This window comes from Festucalex cinctus, chromosome 21 (genome assembly GCF_051991245.1).
Source record: "Festucalex cinctus isolate MCC-2025b chromosome 21, RoL_Fcin_1.0, whole genome shotgun sequence".
NCBI lineage: Eukaryota > Metazoa > Chordata > Actinopteri > Syngnathiformes > Syngnathidae > Festucalex > Festucalex cinctus.
In genome coordinates this window covers 14,445,062-14,467,982 of record NC_135431.1, presented here as the reverse complement: position 1 = coordinate 14,467,982, position 22,921 = coordinate 14,445,062, and positions in this window count along the sequence as shown.

The window sequence follows — 22,921 nt, the reverse complement described above, 5'->3', positions numbered from 1 at the left end:
TTATTTTTTTTTAAATGACCATGTATAGTAAGGCGTTTTTTTTTTTCTAACCGACCATGTATAGTAAGGCTTTTTTTTTTTTTAAACGACCATGTATAGTAAGGCATTTTTTTTAAACGGCCATGTATGAGTTTTTTTTTTTTTTTTAATGACCATGCATAGTAAGGCGTTTTTTTTTCTCTAACCGACCATGTATAGTAAGGCATTTTTATTTTTTTTTAAATGACGATGTATAGTAAGGCGTTTTTTTTTTTTCTAACCGACCATGTATAGTAAGGCTTTTTTTTTTTTTAAACGACCATGTATGAGTTTTTTTTTTTTTTTTTTAAACGACCATGTATAGTAAGGCATTTTTTTTTTTTACGATCGTGTATAGTAAGGCGTTTTTTTTTTAAACGACCATGTATAGTAAGGCATTTTTATTTTTTTTTAAACGACCATGTATAGTAAGGCGTTTTTTTTTTTTTTTTTTTAAACGACCATGTATAGTAAGGCTTTTTTTTTTAAACGACCATGTATAGTAAGGCATTTTTTTTTTTAAACGACCATGTATAGTAAGGCGTTTTTTTTTTTTTTAAACGACCATGTATAGTAAGGCTTTTTTTTTTTAAACGACCATGTATAGTAAGGCATTTTTTTTTAAACGACCATGTATAGTAAGGCATTTTTTTTTTAAACGACCATGCATAGTAAGGCATTTTTTATTTTTTAAACGACCATATATAGTAAGGCATTTTTTTTTTTTTTTTTTTTTTTAAACGACCATGTATAGTAAGGCTTTTTTTTTTTTAAACGACCATGTATAGTAAGGCGTTTTTTGTTGTTGTTTTTTTTTAAACAGCCATGTATGAGTTTGTTTGTTTTTAAACGACCATGTATAGTAAGGCATTTTTTTTTAAACGACCATGTATAGTCAGGCATTTTTTTTTTTTAAACGACCATGTATAGTAAGGCGTTTTTTTTTTTTTTTAAACGACCATGTATAGTAAGGCATTTCTATTTTTTTTTAAACGACCATGTATAGTAAGGCATTTTTTTTAAACAGCCATGTATGAGTTTTTTTTTTTTTTTTAATGACCATGTATAGTAAGGCGTTTTTTTTTTCTAACCGACCATGTATAGTAAGGCATTTTTATTTTTTTTTAAATGACCATGTATAGTAAGGCGTTTTTTTTTTTCTAACCGACCATGTATAGTAAGGCTTTTTTTTTTTTTAAACGACCATGTATAGTAAGGCATTTTTTTTAAACGGCCATGTATGAGTTTTTTTTTTTTTTTTTAAACGACCATGTATAGTAAGGCGTTTTTTTTTTAAACGACCATGTATAGTAAGCCGTTTTTTTTAAACAGCCATGTATGAGTTTTTTTTTTTTTTTTTTTAATGACCATGTATAGTAAGGCTTTTTTTTTTAAACAGCCATGCATGAGTTTTTTGGGTTTTTTTTAAACGACCTTGTATAGTAAGGCATTTTATTTTTAAACGACCATGTATAGTAAGGCATTTTTTTTTTTAAACGACCATGTATAGTAAGGCGTTTTTTTTTTTTTTTTTTTAAACGACCATGTATAGTAAGGCATTTTTTTTTTTTAAATGGCCATGTATAGTAAGGCATTTTTTCTAAACGACCATGTATAGTAAGGCATTTTTTTTAAACAGCCATGTATGAGGTTTTTCTTTTTTTTTAAATGACCATGTATAGTAAGGCATTTTTTTTAAACGGCCATGTATAGTAAAGCTTTTTTTTTTTTTTTACTACCATGTATAGTAAGGCGTTTTTTTTTTTTTTTTAAACGACCATGTATAGTAAGGCATTTCTATTTTTTTTTAAACGACCATGTATAGTAAGGCATTTCTATTTTTTTTCTAACCGACCATGTATAGTAAGGCATTTTTATTTTTTTTTAAATGACCATGTATAGTAAGGCGTTTTTTTTTTTCTAACCGACCATGTATAGTAAGGCTTTTTTTTTTTTTAAACGACCATGTATAGTAAGGCATTTTTTTTAAACGGCCATGTATGAGTTTTTTTTTTTTTTTTAATGACCATGTATAGTAAGGCGTTTTTTTTTTCTAACCGACCATGTATAGTAAGGCATTTTTATTTTTTTTTAAATGACGATGTATAGTAAGGCGTTTTTTTTTTGTTTTTTTTAAACGACCATGTATAGTAAGGCTTTTTTTTTTAAACGACCATGTATAGTAAGGCATTTTTTTTTTTAAACGACCATGTATAGTAAGGCGTATTTTTTTTTTTTAAACGACCATGTATAGTAAGGCTTTTTTTTTTTTAAACGACCATGTATAGTAAGGCATTTTTTTTTAAACGACCATGTATAGTAAGGCATTTTTTTTTTAAACGACCATGCATAGTAAGGCATTTTTTATTTTTTAAACGACCATATATAGTAAGGCATTTTTTTTTTTTTTTTTTTTTTAAACGACCATGTATAGTAAGGCTTTTTTTTTTTTAAACGACCATGTATAGTAAGGCGTTTTTTGTTGTTGTTTTTTTTTAAACAGCCATGTATGAGTTTGTTTGTTTTTAAACGACCATGTATAGTAAGGCATTTTTTTTTAAACGACCATGTATAGTCAGGCATTTTTTTTTTTTAAACGACCATGTATAGTAAGGCGTTTTTTTTTTTTTTAAAAGACCATGTATAGTAAGGCATTTTTTTTAAACGGCCATGTATAGTAAAGCTTTTTTTTTTTTTTACTACCATGTATAGTAAGGCGTTTTTTTTTTTTTTTTTAAAACGACCATGTATAGTAAGGCGTTTTTTTTTTAAACGACCATGTATAGTAAGGCATTTTTTTTAAACAGCCATGTATGAGGGTTTTTTTTTTTTAAATGACCATGTATAGTAAGGCATTTTTTTTAAACGGCCATGTATAGTAAGGCTTTTTTTTTTAAACAGCCATGTATGAGTTTTTTTTTTTTTTTTTTTAAACGACCATGTATAGTAAGGCTGTATTTTTTTTAAACGACCATGTATAGTAAGGCGTTTTTTTTAAACAGCCATGTATGAGTTTTTTTTTTTTTTTTTTTTAATGACCATGTATAGTAAGGCTTTTTTTTTTAAACAGCCATGCATGAGTTTTTTGGGGGGTTTTTAAACGACCTTGTATAGTAAGGCATTTTATTTTTAAACGACCATGTATAGTAAGGCATTTTTTTTTTTTTAAATGACCATGTATAGTAAGGCATTTTTTCTAAACGACCATGTATAGTAAGGCGTTTTTTTTAAACAGCCATGTATGAGTTTTTTTTTTTTTAAACGACTTGTATAGTAAGGCATTTTTTTTAAACAGCCATGTATGAGTTTTGTTTTTTGTTTTTTTTAAAACGACCATGTATAGTAAAGCATTTTTTTTTTTTTAAACGACCATGTATAGTAAGGCATTTTTTTTAAACAGCCATGTATGAGGTTTTTCTTTTTTTTAAAATGACCATGTATAGTAAGGCATTTTTTTTAAACGGCCATGTATAGTAAAGCTTTTTTTTTTTTTTTACTACCATGTATAGTAAGGCGTTTTTTTTTTTTTTTTAAACGACCATGTATAGTAAGGCATTTCTATTTTTTTTTAAACGACCATGTATAGTAAGGCATTTTTTTTAAACAGCCATGTATGAGTTTTTTTTTTTTTTTTAATGACCATGTATAGTAAGGCGTTTTTTTTTTCTAACCGACCATGTATAGTAAGGCATTTTTATTTTTTTTTAAATGACGATGTATAGTAAGGCGTTTTTTTTTTTCTAACCGACCATGTATAGTAAGGCTTTTTTTTTTTTTAAACGACCATGTATAGTAAGGCATTTTTTTTAAACGGCCATGTATGAGTTTTTTTTTTATTTTTTAAACGACCATGTATAGTAAGGCATTTTTTGTTTTACGATCGTGTATAGTAAGGCGTTTTTTTTTTAAACGACCATGTATAGTAAGGCATTTTTATTTTTTTTTAAACGACCATGTATAGTAAGGCGTTTTTTTTTTGTTTTTTTTAAACGACCATGTATAGTAAGGCTTTTTTTTTTTAAACGACCATGTATAGTAAGGCATTTTTTTTTTTAAACGACCATGTATAGTAAGGCGTTTTTGTTTTTTTTAAACGACCATGTATAGTAAGGCTTTTTTTTTTTTAAACGACCATGTATAGTAAGGCATTTTTTTTTAAACGACCATGTATAGTAAGGCATTTTTTTTTTTTAAATGACCATGTATAGTAAGGCATTTTTTCTAAACGACCATGTATAGTAAGGCGTTTTTTTTAAACAGCCATGTATGAGTTTTTTTTTTTTAAACGACTTGTATAGTAAGGCATTTTTTTTAAACAGCCATGTATGAGTTTTGTTTTTTGTTTTTTTTAAAACGACCATGTATAGTAAAGCATTTTTTTTTTTTAAACGACCATGTATAGTAAGGCTGTATTTTTTTTAAACGACCATGTATAGTAAGGCGTTTTTTTTAAACAGCCATGTATGAGTTTTTTTTTTTTTTTTTTTTAATGACCATGTATAGTAAGGCTTTTTTTTTTAAACAGCCATGCATGAGTTTTTTGGGGGGTTTTTAAACGACCTTGTATAGTAAGGCATTTTATTTTTAAACGACCATGTATAGTAAGGCATTTTTTTTTTTAAATGACCATGTATAGTAAGGCATTTTTTCTAAACGACCATGTATAGTAAGGCGTTTTTTTTAAACAGCCATGTATGAGTTTTTTTTTTTTTAAACGACTTGTATAGTAAGGCATTTTTTTTAAACAGCCATGTATGAGTTTTGTTTTTTGTTTTTTTTAAAACGACCATGTATAGTAAAGCATTTTTTTTTTTTTAAACGACCATGTATAGTAAGGCATTTTTTTTAAACAGCCATGTATGAGGTTTTTCTTTTTTTTAAAATGACCATGTATAGTAAGGCATTTTTTTTAAACGGCCATGTATAGTAAAGCTTTTTTTTTTTTTTTACTACCATGTATAGTAAGGCGTTTTTTTTTTTTTTTAAACGACCATGTATAGTAAGGCATTTCTATTTTTTTTTAAACGACCATGTATAGTAAGGCATTTTTTTTAAACAGCCATGTATGAGTTTTTTTTTTTTTTTTAATGACCATGTATAGTAAGGCGTTTTTTTTTTCTAACCGACCATGTATAGTAAGGCATTTTTATTTTTTTTTAAATGACGATGTATAGTAAGGCGTTTTTTTTTTTCTAACCGACCATGTATAGTAAGGCTTTTTTTTTTTTTAAACGACCATGTATAGTAAGGCATTTTTTTTAAACGGCCATGTATGAGTTTTTTTTTTATTTTTTAAACGACCATGTATAGTAAGGCATTTTTTTTTTTACGATCGTGTATAGTAAGGCGTTTTTTTTTTAAACGACCATGTATAGTAAGGCATTTTTATTTTTTTTTAAACGACCATGTATAGTAAGGCGTTTTTTTTTTGTTTTTTTTAAACGACCATGTATAGTAAGGCTTTTTTTTTTAAACGACCATGTATAGTAAGGCATTTTTTTTTTTAAACGACCATGTATAGTAAGGCGTTTTTTTTTTTTTTAAACGACCATGTATAGTAAGGCTTTTTTTTTTTTAAACGACCATGTATAGTAAGGCATTTTTTTTTAAACGACCATGTATAGTAAGGCATTTTTTTTTTAAACGACCATGCATAGTAAGGCATTTTTTATTTTTTAAACGACCATATATAGTAAGGCATTTTTTTTTTTTTTTTTTTTTTAAACGACCATGTATAGTAAGGCTTTTTTTTTTTAAACGACCATGTATAGTAAGGCGTTTTTTGTTGTTGTTTTTTTTTAAACAGCCATGTATGAGTTTGTTTGTTTTTAAACGACCATGTATAGTAAGGCATTTTTTTTTAAACGACCATGTATAGTCAGGCATTTTTTTTTTTAAACGACCATGTATAGTAAGGCGTTTTTTTTTTTTTTAAAAGACCATGTATAGTAAGGCATTTTTTTTAAACGGCCATGTATAGTAAAGCTTTTTTTTTTTTTTTACTACCATGTATAGTAAGGCGTTTTTTTTTTTTTTTAAAAACGACCATGTATAGTAAGGCGTTTTTTTTTTAAACGACCATGTATAGTAAGGCATTTTTTTTAAACAGCCATGTATGAGGTTTTTTTTTTTTTAAATGACCATGTATAGTAAGGCATTTTTTTTAAACGGCCATGTATAGTAAGGCTTTTTTTTTTAAACAGCCATGTATGAGTTTTTTTTTTTTTTTTTTTAAACGACCATGTATAGTAAGGCTGTATTTTTTTTAAACGACCATGTATAGTAAGGCGTTTTTTTTAAACAGCCATGTATGAGTTTTTTTTTTTTTTTTTTTTAATGACCATGTATAGTAAGGCTTTTTTTTTTAAACAGCCATGCATGAGTTTTTTGGGGGGTTTTTAAACGACCTTGTATAGTAAGGCATTTTATTTTTAAACGACCATGTATAGTAAGGCATTTTTTTTTTTTAAATGACCATGTATAGTAAGGCATTTTTTCTAAACGACCATGTATAGTAAGGCGTTTTTTTTAAACAGCCATGTATGAGTTTTTTTTTTTTTAAACGACTTGTATAGTAAGGCATTTTTTTTAAACAGCCATGTATGAGTTTTGTTTTTTGTTTTTTTTAAAACGACCATGTATAGTAAAGCATTTTTTTTTTTTTAACGACCATGTATAGTAAGGCATTTTTTTTAAACAGCCATGTATGAGGTTTTTCTTTTTTTAAAAATGACCATGTATAGTAAGGCATTTTTTTTAAACGGCCATGTATAGTAAAGCTTTTTTTTTTTTTTTACTACCATGTATAGTAAGGCATTTCTATTTTTTTTTAAACGACCATGTATAGTAAGGCATTTTTTTTAAACAGCCATGTATGAGTTTTTTTTTTTTTTTTAATGACCATGTATAGTAAGGCGTTTTTTTTTTCTAACCGACCATGTATAGTAAGGCATTTTTATTTTTTTTAAAATGACGATGTATAGTAAGGCGTTTTTTTTTTTCTAACCGACCATGTATAGTAAGGCTTTTTTTTTTTTTAAACGACCATGTATAGTAAGGCATTTTTTTTAAACGGCCATGTATGAGTTTTTTTTTTATTTTTTAAACGACCATGTATAGTAAGGCATTTTTTTTTTTTACGATCGTGTATAGTAAGGCGTTTTTTTTTTAAACGACCATGTATAGTAAGGCATTTTTATTTTTTTTTAAACGACCATGTATAGTAAGGCGTTTTTTTTTTGTTTTTTTTAAACGACCATGTATAGTAAGGCTTTTTTTTTTAAACGACCATGTATAGTAAGGCATTTTTTTTTTTAAACGACCATGTATAGTAAGGCGTTTTTTTTTTTTTTAAACGACCATGTATAGTAAGGCTTTTTTTTTTTTAAACGACCATGTATAGTAAGGCATTTTTTTTTAAACGACCATGTATAGTAAGGCATTTTTTTTTTAAACGACCATGCATAGTAAGGCATTTTTTATTTTTTAAACGACCATATATAGTAAGGCATTTTTTTTTTTTTTTTTTTTTTTAAACGACCATGTATAGTAAGGCTTTTTTTTTTTTTAAACGACCATGTATAGTAAGGCGTTTTTTGTTGTTGTTTTTTTTTAAACAGCCATGTATGAGTTTTTTTTGTTTTTAAACGACCATGTATAGTAAGGCATTTTTTTTTAAACGACCATGTATAGTCAGGCATTTTTTTTTTTTAAACGACCATGTATAGTAAGGCGTTTTTTTTTTTTTTAAACGACCATGTATAGTAAGCCATTTTTTTTAAACGGCCATGTATAGTAAAGCTTTTTTTTTTTTTTTACTACCATGTATAGTAAGGCGTTTTTTTTTTTTTTTAAACGACCATGTATAGTAAGGCATTTCTATTTTTTTTTAAACGACCATGTATAGTAAGGCATTTTTTTTAAACAGCCATGTATGAGTTTTTTTTTTTTTTTTAATGACCATGTATAGTAAGGCGTTTTTTTTTTCTAACCGACCATGTATAGTAAGGCATTTTTATTTTTTTTTAAATGACCATGTATAGTAAGGCGTTTTTTTTTTTCTAACCGACCATGTATAGTAAGGCTTTTTTTTTTTTTAAACGACCATGTATAGTAAGGCATTTTTTTTAAACGGCCATGTATGAGTTTTTTTTTTTTTTTTAATGACCATGCATAGTAAGGCGTTTTTTTTTCTCTAACCGACCATGTATAGTAAGGCATTTTTATTTTTTTTTAAATGACGATGTATAGTAAGGCGTTTTTTTTTTTTCTAACCGACCATGTATAGTAAGGCTTTTTTTTTTTTTAAACGACCATGTATGAGTTTTTTTTTTTTTTTTTTAAACGACCATGTATAGTAAGGCATTTTTTTTTTTTACGATCGTGTATAGTAAGGCGTTTTTTTTTTAAACGACCATGTATAGTAAGGCATTTTTATTTTTTTTTAAACGACCATGTATAGTAAGGCGTTTTTTTTTTGTTTTTTTTAAACGACCATGTATAGTAAGGCTTTTTTTTTTAAACGACCATGTATAGTAAGGCATTTTTTTTTTTAAACGACCATGTATAGTAAGGCGTTTTTTTTTTTTTTAAACGACCATGTATAGTAAGGCTTTTTTTTTTTAAACGACCATGTATAGTAAGGCATTTTTTTTTAAACGACCATGCATAGTAAGGCATTTTTTATTTTTTAAACGACCATATATAGTAAGGCATTTTTTTTTTTTTTTTTTTTTTTAAACGACCATGTATAGTAAGGCTTTTTTTTTTTTAAACGACCATGTATAGTAAGGCGTTTTTTGTTGTTGTTTTTTTTTAAACAGCCATGTATGAGTTTGTTTGTTTTTAAACGACCATGTATAGTAAGGCATTTTTTTTTAAACGACCATGTATAGTCAGGCATTTTTTTTTTTTAAACGACCATGTATAGTAAGGCGTTTTTTTTTTTTTTTAAACGACCATGTATAGTAAGGCATTTCTATTTTTTTTTAAACGACCATGTATAGTAAGGCATTTTTTTTAAACAGCCATGTATGAGTTTTTTTTTTTTTTTTAATGACCATGTATAGTAAGGCGTTTTTTTTTTCTAACCGACCATGTATAGTAAGGCATTTTTATTTTTTTTTAAATGACCATGTATAGTAAGGCGTTTTTTTTTTTCTAACCGACCATGTATAGTAAGGCTTTTTTTTTTTTTAAACGACCATGTATAGTAAGGCATTTTTTTTAAACGGCCATGTATGAGTTTTTTTTTTTTTTTTTAAACGACCATGTATAGTAAGGCATTTTTTTTTTTTACGATCGTGTATAGTAAGGCGTTTTTTTTTTAAACGACCATGTATAGTAAGCCGTTTTTTTTAAACAGCCATGTATGAGTTTTTTTTTTTTTTTTTTTAATGACCATGTATAGTAAGGCTTTTTTTTTTAAACAGCCATGCATGAGTTTTTTGGGTTTTTTTTAAACGACCTTGTATAGTAAGGCATTTTATTTTTAAACGACCATGTATAGTAAGGCATTTTTTTTTTTAAACGACCATGTATAGTAAGGCGTTTTTTTTTTGTTTTTTTTAAACGACCATGTATAGTAAGGCATTTTTTTTTTTTAAATGGCCATGTATAGTAAGGCATTTTTTCTAAACGACCATGTATAGTAAGGCGTTTTTTTTAAACAGCCATGTATGAGTTTTTTTTTTTGTTTTTTTTTAAAACGACCATGTATAGTAAAGCATTTTTTTTTTTAAACGACCATGTATAGTAAGGCATTTTTTTTAAACAGCCATGTATGAGGTTTTTCTTTTTTTTTAAATGACCATGTATAGTAAGGCATTTTTTTTAAACGGCCATGTATAGTAAAGCTTTTTTTTTTTTTTTACTACCATGTATAGTAAGGCGTTTTTTTTTTTTTTTTAAACGACCATGTATAGTAAGGCATTTCTATTTTTTTTTAAACGACCATGTATAGTAAGGCATTTCTATTTTTTTTCTAACCGACCATGTATAGTAAGGCTTTTTTTTTTTTTAAACGACCATGTATAGTAAGGCATTTTTTTTAAACGGCCATGTATGAGTTTTTTTTTTTGTTTTTAAACGACCATGTATAGTAAGGCATTTTTTTTTTTTTAACGACCATGTATAGTAAGGCGTTTTTTGTTTTTTTTAAACGACCATGTACAGTAAGGCGTTTTTTTTTTTTTTAAACGACCATGTATAGTAAGGCTTTTTTTTTTTTTTCAACGACCATGTATAGTAAGGCATTTTTTTTTTTTAAACGACCATGTATAGTAAGGCTTTTTTTTTTTTTTAAACGACCATGTATAGTAAGGCGTTTTTTTTTTCTAACAGACCATGTATAGTAAGGCTTTTTTTTTTTTTTTTAAACGACCATGTATAGTAAGGCTTTATTTTTTTTAAACGACCATGTATAGTAAGGCGTTTTTTTTTTTTTTTTAAACGACCATAAGTCGAGTAAGGCGTTTTTTTTTAAACAGCCATGTATGAGTTTTTTTTTTTTTTTTAAACAACCATGTATAGTAAGGCTTTTTTTTTTTTACGATCGTGTATAGTAAGGCGTTTTTTTTTAAACGACCATGTATAGTAAGGCATTTTTTTTAAACAGCCATGTATGAGTTTTTTTTTTTTTTTTTTTTAAACGACCATGTATAGTAAGGCTTTTTTTTTTAAACGACCATGTATAGTAAGGTGTTTTTTTTGTTGTTTTTTTAAATGACCATGTATAGTAAGGCGTTTTTTTTTTCTAACCGACCATGTATAGTAAGGCATTTTTATTTTTTTTTAAACGACCATGTATAGTAAGGCGTTTTTTTTTTTCTAACCGACCATGTATAGTAAGGCTTTTTTTTTTTTTTAAACGACCATGTATAGTAAGGCATTTTTTTTAAACAGCCATGTATGACGTTTTTTTTTTTTTTAAATGACCATGTATAGTAAGGCATTTTTTTTAAACGGCCATGTATGAGTTTTTTTTTTTTTTTTAATGACCATGTATAGTAAGGCATTTTTTTTTAAACGGCCATGTATGAGTTTTTTATTTTATTTTTTAAAACGACCATGTATAGTAAGGCATTTTTATTTTTTTTTAAACGACCATGCATAGTAAGGCGTTTTTTTTTAAACGACCATGTATAGTAAGGCATTTTTTTTAAACAGCCATGTATGAGTTTTTTTTTTTTTTTTTTTTTTTTAAATGAGCATGTATAGTAAGGCTTTTTTTTTTTTAAACAGCCATGTATGAGTTGTTGTTTTTTTTTGTTTTTTTTAAATGAGCATGTATAGTAAGGCTTTTTTTTTTAAACAGCCATGTATGAGTTTTTTTGTTTTTTTTTAACGACCATGTATAGTAAGGCATTTTTTTTTAAACGGCCATGTATGAGTTGTTTTTTTTTTTTTAAACAACCATGTATAGTAAGGCTTTTTTTTTTTTTAAATGACCATGTATAGTAAGGCTTTTTTTTTAAACAGCCATGTATGAGTGTTTTTTTTTTTAAACGACCATGTATAGTAAGGCGTTTTTTTTTTTTTTTAAACGACCATGTATAGTAAGGCGTTTTTTTTTTTCTAACCGACCATGTATAGTAAGGCATTTTTATTTTTTTTTAAACGACCATGTATAGTAAGGCGTTTTTTTTTTTCTAACCGACCATGTATAGTAAGGCTTTTTTTTTTTTTTAAACAACCATGTATAGTAAGGCATTTTTTTTAAACAGCCATGTATGAGGGTTTTTTTTTTTTTAAATGACCATGTATAGTAAAGCTTTTTTTTTTTTTAAACTACCATGTATAGTAAGGCGTTTTTTGTTTTTTTTAAACGACCATGTATAGTAAGGCGTTTTTTTTTTTTTTTTAAACGACCATGTATGTAAGGCATTTTATTTTTTTTTAAACGACCATGTATAGTAAGGCGGGGTTTTTTTTTTAAACGACCATGTATAGTAAGGCTTTTTTTTTTTTTAAACGACCATGTATAGTAAGGCATTTTTTTTAAACAGCCATGTATGAGGGTTTTTTTTTTTTAAATGACCATGTATAGTAAGGCATTTTTTTTAAACGGCCATGTATAGTAAAGCTTTTTTTTTTTTTTAACTACCATGTATAGTAAGGGATTTTTTTTAAACAGCCATGTATGAGTTTTTTTTTTTTTTTTAATGACCATGTATAGTAAGGCATTTTTTTTTAAACGGCCATGTATGAGTTTTTTATTTTATTTTTTAAAACGACCATGTATAGTAAGGCATTTTTTTTAAACAGCCATGTATGAGGTTTTTTTTTTTTTTTTTTTAAACGACCTTGTATAATAAGGCTTTTTTTTTTTTAACGACCATGTATAGTAAGGTGTTTTTTTTAAACAGCCATGTATGAGTTTTTTTTTAAATGAGCATGTATAGTAAGGCATTTTTTTTTAAACAGCCATGTATGAGTTTTTTTTTTTTTTTTTTAAACGACCATGTATAGTAAGGCTTTTTTTTTTAAACGACCATGTATAGTAAGGTTTTTTTTTTGTTTTTTTTAAACGACCATGTATAGTAAAGCTTTTTTTTTTTTTAAACTACCATGTATAGTAAGGCTTTTTTTTTTAAAACGACCATGTATAGTAAGGCGTTTTTTTTTTTTTTTAAACGACCATGTATAGTAAGGCATTTTTATTTTTTTTTAAACGACCATGTATAGTAAGGCATTTTTTTTAAACAGCCATGTATGAGTTTTTTATTTTATTTTTTAAAACGACCATGTATAGTAAGGCATTTTTAGTTTTTTTTAAACGACCATGCATAGTAAGGCGTTTTTTTTTGTTTTTTTTAAACGACCATGTATAGTAAGGCTTTTTTTTTTAAACGACCATGTATAGTAAGGCATTTTTTTTTTTAAACGACCATGTATAGTAAGGCGTTTTTTTTTTTTTTAAACGACCATGTATAGTAAGGCTTTTTTTTTTTTAAACGACCATGTATAGTAAGGCATTTTTTTTTAAACGACCATGTATAGTAAGGCATTTTTTTTTTAAACGACCATGCATAGTAAGGCATTTTTTATTTTTTAAACGACCATATATAGTAAGGCATTTTTTTTTTTTTTTTTTTTTTAAACGACCATGTATAGTAAGGCTTTTTTTTTTTTAAACGACCATGTATAGTAAGGCGTTTTTTGTTGTTGTTTTTTTTTAAACAGCCATGTATGAGTTTGTTTGTTTTTAAACGACCATGTATAGTAAGGCATTTTTTTTTAAACGACCATGTATAGTCAGGCATTTTTTTTTTTTAAACGACCATGTATAGTAAGGCGTTTTTTTTTTTTTTAAAAGACCATGTATAGTAAGGCATTTTTTTTAAACGACCATGTATAGTAAGGCATTTTTTTTAAACAGCCATGTATGAGTTTTTTTTTTTTTTTTAATGACCATGTATAGTAAGGCGTTTTTTTTTTCTAACCGACCATGTATAGTAAGGCATTTTTATTTTTTTTTAAATGACCATGTATAGTAAGGCGTTTTTTTTTTTCTAACCGACCATGTATAGTAAGGCTTTTTTTTTTTTTAAACGGCCATGTATGAGTTTTTTTTTTTTTTTTTAATGACCATGTATAGTAAGGCGTTTTTTTTTTCTAACCGACCATGTATAGTAAGGCATTTTTATTTTTTTTTAAATGACGATGTATAGTAAGGCGTTTTTTTTTTTCTAACCGACCATGTATAGTAAGGCTTTTTTTTTTTTTAAACGACCATGTATAGTAAGGCATTTTTTTTAAACGGCCATGTATGAGTTTTTTTTTTTTTTTTTAAACGACCATGTATAGTAAGGCATTTTTTTTTTTTTACGATCGTGTATAGTAAGGCGTTTTTTTTTTAAACGACCATGTATAGTAAGGCATTTTTATTTTTTTTTAAACGACCATGTATAGTAAGGCGTTTTTTTTTTGTTTTTTTTAAACGACCATGTATAGTAAGGCTTTTTTTTTTAAAACGACCATGTATAGTAAGGCATTTTTTTTTTTAAACGACCATGTATAGTAAGGCGTTTTTTTTTTTTTTAAACGACCATGTATAGTAAGGCTTTTTTTTTTTTAAACGACCATGTATAGTAAGGCATTTTTTTTTAAACGACCATGTATAGTAAGGCATTTTTTTTTTAAACGACCATGCATAGTAAGGCATTTTTTATTTTTTAAACGACCATATATAGTAAGGCATTTTTTTTTTTTTTTTTTTAAACGACCATGTATAGTAAGGCTTTTTTTTTTTTAAACGACCATGTATAGTAAGGCATTTTTTTTAAACGACCATGTATAGTAAGGCATTTTTTTTTTAAACGACCATGCATAGTAAGGCATTTTTTATTTTTTAAACGACCATATATAGTAAGGCATTTTTTTTTTTTTTTTTTTTAAACGACCATGTATAGTAAGGCTTTTTTTTTTTTAAACGACCATGTATAGTAAGGCGTTTTTTGTTGTTGTTTTTTTTTAAACAGCCATGTATGAGTTTGTTTGTTTTTAAACGACCATGTATAGTAAGGCATTTTTTTTTAAACGACCATGTATAGTCAGGCATTTTTTTTTTTTAAACGACCATGTATAGTAAGGCGTTTTTTTTTTTTTTAAAAGACCATGTATAGTAAGGCATTTTTTTTAAACGGCCATGTATAGTAAAGCTTTTTTTTTTTTTTTACTACCATGTATAGTAAGGCGTTTTTTTTTTTTTTTAAAAACGACCATGTATAGTAAGGCGTTTTTTTTTTAAACGACCATGTATAGTAAGGCATTTTTTTTAAACAGCCATGTATGAGGGTTTTTTTTTTTTAAATGACCATGTATAGTAAGGCATTTTTTTTAAACGGCCATGTATAGTAAGGCTTTTTTTTTTAAACAGCCATGTATGAGTTTTTTTTTTTTTTTTTTTAAACGACCATGTATAGTAAGGCTGTATTTTTTTTAAACGACCATGTATAGTAAGGCGTTTTTTTTAAACAGCCATGTATGAGTTTTTTTTTTTTTTTTTTTTAATGACCATGTATAGTAAGGCTTTTTTTTTTAAACAGCCATGCATGAGTTTTTTGGGTTTTTTTTAAACGACCTTGTATAGTAAGGCATTTTATTTTTAAACGACCATGTATAGTAAGGCGTTTTTTTTTGTTTTTTTTTAAACGACCATGTATAGTAAGGCATTTTTTTTTTTTAAATGACCATGTATAGTAAGGCATTTTTTCTAAACGACCATGTATAGTAAGGCGTTTTTTTTAAACAGCCATGTATGAGTTTTTTTTTTTTTAAACGACTTGTATAGTAAGGCATTTTTTTTAAACAGCCATGTATGAGTTTTGTTTTTTGTTTTTTTTTAAAACGACCATGTATAGTAAAGCATTTTTTTTTTTTTTAAACGACCATGTATAGTAAGGCATTTTTTTTAAACAGCCATGTATGAGGTTTTTCTTTTTTTAAAAATGACCATGTATAGTAAGGCATTTTTTTTAAACGGCCATGTATAGTAAAGCTTTTTTTTTTTTTTACTACCATGTATAGTAAGGCGTTTTTTTTTTTTTTTAAACGACCATGTATAGTAAGGCATTTCTATTTTTTTTTAAACGACCATGTATAGTAAGGCATTTTTTTTAAACAGCCATGTATGAGTTTTTTTTTTTTTTTTAATGACCATGTATAGTAAGGCATTTTTTTTTAAACGACCATGTATAGTAAGGCATTTTTTTTTTAAACGACCATGCATAGTAAGGCATTTTTTATTTTTTAAACGACCATATATAGTAAGGCATTTTTTTTTTTTTTTTTTTAAACGACCATGTATAGTAAGGCTTTTTTTTTTTTAAACGACCATGTATAGTAAGGCATTTTTTTTAAACGACCATGTATAGTAAGGCATTTTTTTTTTAAACGACCATGCATAGTAAGGCATTTTTTATTTTTTAAACGACCATATATAGTAAGGCATTTTTTTTTTTTTTTTTTTTAAACGACCATGTATAGTAAGGCTTTTTTTTTTTTAAACGACCATGTATAGTAAGGCGTTTTTTGTTGTTGTTTTTTTTTAAACAGCCATGTATGAGTTTGTTTGTTTTTAAACGACCATGTATAGTAAGGCATTTTTTTTTAAACGACCATGTATAGTCAGGCATTTTTTTTTTTTAAACGACCATGTATAGTAAGGCGTTTTTTTTTTTTTTAAAAGACCATGTATAGTAAGGCATTTTTTTTAAACGGCCATGTATAGTAAAGCTTTTTTTTTTTTTTTACTACCATGTATAGTAAGGCGTTTTTTTTTTTTTTTAAAAACGACCATGTATAGTAAGGCGTTTTTTTTTTAAACGACCATGTATAGTAAGGCATTTTTTTTAAACAGCCATGTATGAGGGTTTTTTTTTTTTAAATGACCATGTATAGTAAGGCATTTTTTTTAAACGGCCATGTATAGTAAGGCTTTTTTTTTTAAACAGCCATGTATGAGTTTTTTTTTTTTTTTTTTTAAACGACCATGTATAGTAAGGCTGTATTTTTTTTAAACGACCATGTATAGTAAGGCGTTTTTTTTAAACAGCCATGTATGAGTTTTTTTTTTTTTTTTTTTTAATGACCATGTATAGTAAGGCTTTTTTTTTTAAACAGCCATGCATGAGTTTTTTGGGTTTTTTTTAAACGACCTTGTATAGTAAGGCATTTTATTTTTAAACGACCATGTATAGTAAGGCGTTTTTTTTTGTTTTTTTTTAAACGACCATGTATAGTAAGGCATTTTTTTTTTTTAAATGACCATGTATAGTAAGGCATTTTTTCTAAACGACCATGTATAGTAAGGCGTTTTTTTTAAACAGCCATGTATGAGTTTTTTTTTTTTTAAACGACTTGTATAGTAAGGCATTTTTTTTAAACAGCCATGTATGAGTTTTGTTTTTTGTTTTTTTTTAAAACGACCATGTATAGTAAAGCATTTTTTTTTTTTTTAAACGACCATGTATAGTAAGGCATTTTTTTTAAACAGCCATGTATGAGGTTTTTCTTTTTTTAAAAATGACCATGTATAGTAAGGCATTTTTTTTAAACGGCCATGTATAGTAAAGCTTTTTTTTTTTTTTACTACCATGTATAGTAAGGCGTTTTTTTTTTTTTTTAAACGACCATGTATAGTAAGGCATTTCTATTTTTTTTTAAACGACCATGTATAGTAAGGCATTTTTTTTAAACAGCCATGTATGAGTTTTTTTTTTTTTTTTAATGACCATGTATAGTAAGGCGTTTTTTTTTTCTAACCGACCATGTATAGTAAGGCATTTTTATTTTTTTTTAAATGACGATGTATAGTAAGGCGTTTTTTTTTTTTCTAACCGACCATGTATAGTAAGGCTTTTTATTTTTTTAAACGACCATGTATAGTAAGGCATTTTTTTTAAACGGCCATGTATGAGTTTTTTTTTTTTTTTTTAAACGACCATGTATAGTAAGGCATTTTTTTTTTTTACGATCGTGTATAGTAAGGCGTTTTTTTTTTAAACGACCATGTATAGTAAGGCATTTTTATTTTTTTTTAAACGACCATGTATAGTAAGGCGTTTTTTTTTTGTTTTTTTTAAACGACCATGTATAGTAAGGCTTTTTTTTTTAAACGACCATGTATAGTAAGGCATTTTTTTTTTTAAACGACCATGTATAGTAAGGCGTTTTTTTTTTTTTTAAACGACCATGTATAGTAAGGCTTTTTTTTTTTTAAACGACCATGTATAGTAAGGCATTTTTTTTTAAACGACCATGTATAGTAAGGCATTTTTTTTTTTAAACGACCATGCATAGTAAGGCATTTTTTATTTTTTAAACGACCATATATAGTAAGGCATTTTTTTTTTTTTTTTTTTTTTAAACGACCATGTATAGTAAGGCTTTTTTTTTTTTTAAACGACCATGTACAGTAAGGCGTTTTTTGTTGTTGTTTTTTTTTAAACAGCCATGTATGAGTTTTTTTTGTTTTTAAACGACCATGTATAGTAAGGCATTTTTTTTTAAACGACCATGTATAGTCAGGCATTTTTTTTTTTTAAACGACCATGTATAGTAAGGCGTTTTTTTTTTTTTTTAAAGACCATGTATAGTAAGGCATTTTTTTTAAACGGCCATGTATAGTAAAGCTTTTTTTTTTTTTTTACTACCATGTATAGTAAGGCGTTTTTTTTTTTTTTTAAACGACCATGTATAGTAAGGCATTTCTATTTTTTTTTAAACGACCATGTATCGTAAGGCATTTTTTTTAAACAGCCATGTATGAGTTTTTTTTTTTTTTTTAATGACCATGTATAGTAAGGCGTTTTTTTTTTCTAACCGACCATGTATAGTAAGGCATTTTTATTTTTTTTTAAATGACCATGTATAGTAAGGCGTTTTTTTTTTTCTAACCGACCATGTATAGTAAGGCTTTTTTTTTTTTTAAACGACCATGTATAGTAAGGCATTTTTTTTAAACGGCCATGTATGAGTTTTTTTTTTTTTTTTAATGACCATGCATAGTAAGGCGTTTTTTTTTTCTAACCGACCATGTATAGTAAGGCATTTTTATTTTTTTTTAAATGACGATGTATAGTAAGGCGTTTTTTTTTTTCTAACCGACCATGTATAGTAAGGCTTTTTTTTTTTTTAAACGACCATGTATAGTAAGGCATTTTTTTTAAACGGCCATGTATGAGTTTTTTTTTTTTTTTTTAAACGACCATGTATAGTAAGGCATTTTTTTTTTTTACGATCGTGTATAGTAAGGCGTTTTTTTTTTAAACGACCATGTATAGTAAGGCATTTTTATTTTTTTTTAAACGACCATGTATAGTAAGGCGTTTTTTTTTGGTTTTTTTTAAACGACCATGTATAGTAAGGCTTTTTTTTTTAAACGACCATGTATAGTAAGGCATTTTTTTTTTTAAACGACCATGTATAGTAAGGCGTTTTTTTTTTTTTTAAACGACCATGTATAGTAAGGCTTTTTTTTTTTAAACGACCATGTATAGTAAGGCATTTTTTTTAAACGACCATGTATAGTAAGGCATTTTTTTTTTAAACGACCATGCATAGTAAGGCATTTTTTATTTTTTAAACGACCATATATAGTAAGGCATTTTTTTTTTTTTTTTTTTTTTAAACGACCATGTATAGTAAGGCTTTTTTTTTTTTAAACGACCATGTATAGTAAGGCGTTTTTTGTTGTTGTTTTTTTTTAAACAGCCATGTATGAGTTTGTTTGTTTTTAAACGACCATGTATAGTAAGGCATTTTTTTTTAAACGACCATGTATAGTCAGGCATTTTTTTTTTTTTAAACGACCATGTATAGTAAGGCGTTTTTTTTTTTTTTAAAAGACCATGTATAGTAAGGCATTTTTTTTAAACGGCCATGTATAGTAAAGCTTTTTTTTTTTTTTTACTACCATGTATAGTAAGGCGTTTTTTTTTTTTTTAAACGACCATGTATAGTAAGGCATTTCTATTTTTTTTTAAACGACCATGTATAGTAAGGCATTTTTTTTAAACAGCCATGTATGAGTTTTTTTTTTTTTTTTAATGACCATGTATAGTAAGGCGTTTTTTTTTTCTAACCGACCATGTATAGTAAGGCATTTTTATTTTTTTTTAAATGACCATGTATAGTAAGGCGTTTTTTTTTTTCTAACCGACCATGTATAGTAAGGCTTTTTTTTTTTTTAAACGACCATGTATAGTAAGGCATTTTTTTTAAACGGCCATGTATGAGGTTTTTTTTTTTTTTTTAAACGACCATGTATAGTAAGGCATTTTTTTTTTTTACGATCGTGTATAGTAAGGCGTTTTTTTTTTAAACGACCATGTATAGTAAGCCGTTTTTTTTAAACAGCCATGTATGAGTTTTTTTTTTTTTTTTTTTTAATGACCATGTATAGTAAGGCTTTTTTTTTTAAACAGCCATGCATGAGTTTTTTGGTTTTTTTTTAAACGACCTTGTATAGTAAGGCATTTTATTTTTAAACGACCATGTATAGTAAGGCATTTTTTTTTTTTAAACGACCATGTATAGTAAGGCATTTTTTTTAAACAGCCATGTATGAGGTTTTTCTTTTTTTTTAAAATGACCATGTATAGTAAGGCATTTTTTTTAAACGGCCATGTATAGTAAAGCTTTTTTTTTTTTTTTACTACCATGTATAGTAAGGCGTTTTTTTTTTTTTTTTAAACGACCATGTATAGTAAGGCATTTCTATTTTTTTTCTAACCGACCATGTATAGTAAGGCTTTTTTTTTTTTTAAACAACCATGTATAGTAAGGCATTTTTTTTAAACAGCCATGTATGAGGGTTTTTTTTTTTTTAAATGACCATGTATAGTAAAGCTTTTTTTTTTTTTAAACTACCATGTATAGTAAGGCGTTTTTTGTTTTTTTTAAACTACCATGTATAGTAAGGCGTTTTTTGTTTTTTTTAAACGACCATGTATGTAAGGCATTTTATTTTTTTTTAAACGACCATGTATAGTAAGGCGGGTTTTTTTTTTTAAACGACCATGTATAGTAAGGCTTTTTTTTTTTTTAAACGACCATGTATAGTAAGGCATTTTTTTTAAACAGCCATGTATGAGGGTTTTTTTTTTTTTAAATGACCATGTATAGTAAGGCATTTTTTTTAAACAGCCATGTATGAGGGTTTTTTTTTTTTTAAATGACCATGTATAGTAAAGCTTTTTTTTTTTTTAAACTACCATGTATAGTAAGGCGTTTTTTGTTTTTTTTAAACGACCATGTATAGTAAGGCATTTTTTTTTTTTTTTTAAACGACCATGTATGTAAGGCATTTTATTTTTTTTTAAACGACCATGTATAGTAAGGCGGGTTTTTTTTTTTAAACGACCATGTATAGTAAGGCTTTTTTTTTTTTTAAACGACCATGTATAGTAAGGCATTTTTTTTAAACAGCCATGTATGAGGGTTTTTTTTTTTTAAATGACCATGTATAGTAAGGCATTTTTTTTAAACGGCCATGTATAGTAAAGCTTTTTTTTTTTTTTAACTACCATGTATAGTAAGGCATTTTTTTTAAACAGCCATGTATGAGTTTTTTTGTTTTTTTTAATGACCATGTATAGTAAGGCATTTTTTTTTAAACGGCCATGTATGAGTTTTTTATTTTATTTTTTAAAACGACCATGTATAGTAAGGCATTTTTTTTAAACAGCCATGTATGAGGTTTTTTTTTTTTTTTTTTTAAACGACCTTGTATAATAAGGCTTTTTTTTTTTTAACGACCATGTATAGTAAGGTGTTTTTTTTAAACAGCCATGTATGAGTTTTTTTTTAAATGAGCATGTATAGTAAGGCATTTTTTTTTAAACAGCCATGTATGAGTTTTTTTTTGTTTTTTTTAAACGACCATGTATAGTAAGGCTTTTTTTTTTAAACGACCATGTATAGTAAGGTTTTTTTTTTGTTTTTTTTAAACGACCATGTATAGTAAAGCTTTTTTTTTTTTTAAACTACCATGTATAGTAAGGCTTTTTTTTTTAAAACGACCATGTATAGTAAGGCGTTTTTTTGTTTTTTTTAAACGACCATGTATAGTAAGGCATTTTTATTTTTTTTTAAACGACCATGTATAGTAAGGCATTTTTTTTAAACAGCCATGTATGAGTTTTTTATTTTATTTTTTAAAACGACCATGTATAGTAAGGCATTTTTAGTTTTTTTTAAACGACCATGCATAGTAAGGCGTTTTTTTTTAAACGACCATGTATAGTAAGGCATTTTTTTTAAACAGCCATGTATGAGGGTTTTTTTTTTTTTTTTAAACGACCATGTATAATAAGGCTTTTTTTTTTTTAACGACCATGTATAGTAAGGCGTTTTTTTTTTAAACGACCATGTATAGTAAGGCATTTTTTTTAAACAGCCATGTATGAGGTTTTTTTTTTTTTTTTTTAAACGACCATGTATAGTAAGGCTTTTTTTTTTTTAAATGACCATGTATAGTAAGGCGGGTTTTTTTTTTTAAACGACCATGTATAGTAAGGTTTTTTTTTTGTTTTTTTTTAAACGACCATGTATAGTAAAGCTTTTTTTTTTTTTTTAAACTACCATGTATAGTAAGGCTTTTTTTTTTTAAACGACCATGTATAGTAAGGCGTTTTTTTTTTTTTTTTAAACGACCATGTATAGTAAGGCATTTTTATTTTTTTTTAAACGACCATGTATAGTAAGGCATTTTTTTTAAACAGCCATGTATGAGTTTTTTTTTTTTTTTTAAACCACCATGTATAGTAAGGAGTTTTTTTTTTTTTTTAAACGACCATGTATAGTAAGGCGTTTTTTTTTTTTTTTAAACGACCATGTATAGTAAGGCATTTTTATTTTTTTTTAAACGACCATGTATAGTAAGGCATTTTTTTTAAACAGCCATGTATGAGTTTTTTATTTTATTTTTTAAAACGACCATGTATAGTAAGGCATTTTTAGTTTTTTTTAAACGACCATGCATAGTAAGGCGTTTTTTTTTAAACGACCATGTATAGTAAGGCATTTTTTTTAAACAGCCATGTATGAGGGTTTTGTTTTTTTTTTTAAACGACCATGTATAATAAGGCTTTTTTTTTTTTAACGACCATGTATAGTAAGGCGTTTTTTTTTTAAACGACCATGTATAGTAAGGCATTTTTTTTTAAACAGCCATGTATGAGTTTTTTGTTTTTTTTTAAACGACCATGTATAGTAAGGCATTTTTTTTTTTTAAACGACCATGTATAGTAAGGCATTTTTTTTTTTAAACGACCATGTACAGTAAGGCGTTTTTTGTTTTTTTTAAACGACCATGTACAGTAAGGCGTTTTTTTGTTTTTTAAACGACCATGTATAGTAAGGCGTTTTTTTTAAACAGCCATGTATGAGTTTGTTTTTT